The sequence below is a fragment of the Triticum dicoccoides genome, chromosome 6B (assembly GCF_002162155.2).
Source record: "Triticum dicoccoides isolate Atlit2015 ecotype Zavitan chromosome 6B, WEW_v2.0, whole genome shotgun sequence".
Taxonomy (NCBI): domain Eukaryota; kingdom Viridiplantae; phylum Streptophyta; class Magnoliopsida; order Poales; family Poaceae; genus Triticum; species Triticum dicoccoides.
The window spans coordinates 169750081-169754096 of record NC_041391.1 but is presented as its reverse complement, the minus strand read 5'-3'; positions in this window follow the sequence as shown (position 1 = coordinate 169754096).

The window sequence follows — 4016 nt, the reverse complement described above, 5'->3', positions numbered from 1 at the left end:
GCCTGGTCTTTTTGGGAGGGCATACATTATAACCTTTTATACCTTTTCCTCCCCGCCTCGGTGATTTTTTCCTAGCCCCGTCACTGCCTGCATCCTTCGTCTGTTGCAGATGGAGCACGCCTACGACACATGCACAAGGCCTTCAAAGTTGATGCTCTAATGAGTACAAGTCTTGAGATTCCTTAACAATCCAAGCTATAAATGTAAATAAGAAGGAACTTGCACCGACTTACCTAAGGCAAGTAACGACATGGTCCATCAACAAGTACTGAACTTTGTATGAGTCGGCGAGAACCTAAATTATTACAACAATTAAAGTCGTATGTTGTACAGTAACAAATGCTGCGAATCAAAAGGTAGATAAGCATTAAAGTATCACAAATCACCCTCACAAAGAGTAGTTGATATAAGCTAGCCAGAAATCATTGACCGTGTTGTGCCTACTATGCGAGAGGACTCATAACTATTTTGACAGACATCATTTTGTGGTTATCCAAGACCATCTTTTTTCTCTCCAAAAAATATTGAAATCCATATTCACACTAAGGGAACTAGGATATGGTAGGATTTATGGCATTAGGAATGACATCTTCATGAAGGTGCGCTCAGCAGAGACCTCCACTATTATCATCTAGATGCACTAGGAACCTCTACATCCAAGTGTGCCCTTACAACACACCTGGGATAGAAGCTCGGTTAGGAATCCAACACATTGAGGAGATGCTCCGTATACAATGTCCAAGCTAGTATTCCTCTTTTCCTACATGTTCTTTCCAAGGTCGATGCTCTGACAAATGCACGTCTTGAGAACCGTTAACTGTCCAATTTATGTGTACCGAAACTAGAAGCTTAAGGCATCCACATGAGAATACATGACATTAGAAAAGTGCATAATTCCTCAAGGCAACACCTAAGGCCAGTTCTTTTGGTGGCTTAAAAAATAAGGTGACTCATTCCATAAGCCACCTCTCTCATTCACCAGGGCTTGTAAACTAATTATGGGACAACTAATTTAGAAGCCTTGATAAATTTAAGGGGAGGCTTATTTTTTAAGCTAGGAAGAGGCAACTTATTTTTTAGCCCATTAACTGGCCCTTGGCCATGTTCTCTGGCCCTCCTATGTGAATTTGTGTACTCAAAATTCACAAGATAAATAAAACAAACAATTTTCCTCAACCCACATAAGGATAATGTCGTTTCTATAGTTTGCGCTCGTCGTGATCGGTGCTTTCCTCACTCTAGGTATATTGTCAAAATTATTAAACTCCTTTTAGGTGCAAATTACCTTTTTGTATGGAGAATTTATGGGAGAACTACTATTCATCTCGTGCCCAACCTCCCGTTTATGTTGGAAATACTCTCTAGAGGCAATAATATTGTATTCTTACATTTCCATTTTTATAACTAAGAGTTTATATTCTATGCTATAACTGCTATGATCCTGGAATGTGCGATTCAGTGGAAAACTCATATGCATGTGTGGGATGATAGACAGTAAAACCAGATTCCTAGTCTCGCCTCTAAGACTAGCTCAAGTGTTGTTACTGATCATGTTTTCCGGGTCTTAGGATATTGTTAAGTGTAATGATACTCCTAAAACAATTTTGAGAATACGACATTGGAAGAATGATCATATTGGATCGGCCCAAACTTGTTTGTTATACTTTGAGATACAATCGTCACAAGTCAATAGTTATAACATGGAGTGTTAACATATGCTTTAGTTCCTTAGACAATGAGAGTATCACTGTCTCTTCTTACCATATGATGGACTTTCGGGTTGCTCAGACGTCATGTGTAACACGGTGATCATAACGACAACTTACAGGTTCATCGAAAAGTTTGACAACGGGTTGGATAACTCAAGAGTGGGATTTGCTCCTCTGACGATGTAGAGATATTATTAGGGCCCTCTCGGTGTGACGGCATCCATCATCATCTGGCCAGACACAGGTGACTAGGTCACAGGGATGCCTGAACATGTCAACGAGAAAGAAGAAAAAAATCGGTAACGAGGAGACCGATATAGTGAGCATGAGAATGACTCAAGAGGATACTGATATATCTCACCTTGTGTTTTTGTAAAGTATCACAAAGCAAAGGGAAAAACACATGATAACCAAAGGTTCACTCGAATGTCATTTTTGTACTCATAGGGATTGATATGCATGTCCACGCTTTCGCTATCGGTCATTGAACAAAAGGGGTTTTGTTCATGTCTATGTCTTACCGAACCTACATGGTCACAAGCTTAAGGTAATCATGATCCGCTGAGTGTTAATGAGCAAGAGTTATGAGAAAATATTCATGAAATAGTTTCATTAATATTCGAAAGTGTTTCGGGGTTACCGAAAGGGTGTCGGGGTTTATCGGGTAATACCGGTAATTGATATATAGGTGGAAAATGTTTCCGAAGGTCTTAAATTAGTAATAAAAGGCTCTAATAATGATTATGAGGCTTTATAGTTAATTAAATAACAATGGTCCAAGAAAAATACTAAAAAACGAATTGGAGGGGGATTCTAAAAATTGGGGGAGGGAAACCTTCCACCCTTGTGGCACCCCCTCCCCTCTCCTCCAACCTATATATACTAGAGGTTTTGGATACTTTTGTATACACAAATTTTGGAGCCTACTCTAGTTCTCTTGTTCTAGTTCTAGTTGATCCAATTAGAGCTAGACCTAATCCTCTCCAGTCCTCGTAATTAGAAGCCCAGAGTGGTTCTAATTTTCTTCCTCTATTTCTTCAGTGACGATTAGCTCTGGACGGCAAAGCGCTGTCGGACCGTGAAGACTGTATGCTTGCAAACTATGGAGAGGCCATGTTTCCGGTCTTCCGTTCGAGTGACTTCAAGTATGATCTAAATCGACTCTTCTTCCACTGCAACTCGGAGTTGGTAACGTTCCAATCTAAACCATTAATGCATCTTCATAGTGTTCCTGGTTTGATTGTAGGACTTTTTTTTTGTTTTCTACTATGTTTCCCAAGTGTTTATACATAATCCCATTGTGAAATTTGTTTTTTTTGCTTGGGCACCCCATGAAGGCACTAATCGCCTTAGTGTTGTAATGATCCTCTGAACCTCTCGTTATCCAACCCGATTGTGCAAATGTTCTTAATACCATTTTAGGATCATCCTTGGGAGGCTCTGCATATTGTCGTGTAATTCTAGATAACAATAAACTTCTTGAATACCGAGAGTTCATCTGTTAGAAAACCGACCCTGAGGAGATTGGGGTCATCGACTGCTGGGCAAAGCTTGGTATAATAGAGGGTCGTACCGTTTGTTGGTTGCCCCAACCCCCATACTGTACTTCTAGGCGCATAGGAGCCAATTGTAACTATTTTGAAGGAATAAAACTCATATTTATTTCTCACATTTTTTGGAAGAGATCTAAATAACACCCACATGCACATGCCAACATAAGGTGCCAATAGCTCGTACTTGAGGAGTATATGACCATACACCTAGTTCTTATGAAACCTTTGAATCAGAGAGATCTTTTGACATGTTCTTCCCAATCGAGCCAAGAGGCTCGCAGGGAACTTCACCCCCACGCCACTCCCCGGTAGTGGCGTATGTTGCTCGCTGATAGTCAGTCACGCATATTCAGGAATAGAACTTAGCCATGGCATATAAGGTCTAAATTTTGTAGCCACAGATGCAGGTCCATTCGAGCAAAACTCATGAAATGCTACTAATAACATAAAACATGCAAACAATAGCAGCGCTACCACTCGCCATCGGAGAAAAACCGAGACGACTCGTCAGGGCCGGAGGAAGGATAGGTAGGGGAGGTCATCGCTGTTGGAAATATGCCCTAGAGGCAATAATAAAAGTATTATTATTATATTTCCTTATTCATGATAATTGTCTTTTATTCATGCTATAACTGTATTATCCGGAAATCGTAATACACGTGTGAATACATAGACCACAATATGTCCCTAGTGAGCCTCTAGTTGACTAGCTCGTTGTGATCAACAGATAGTCATGGTTTCCTGGCTATGGACA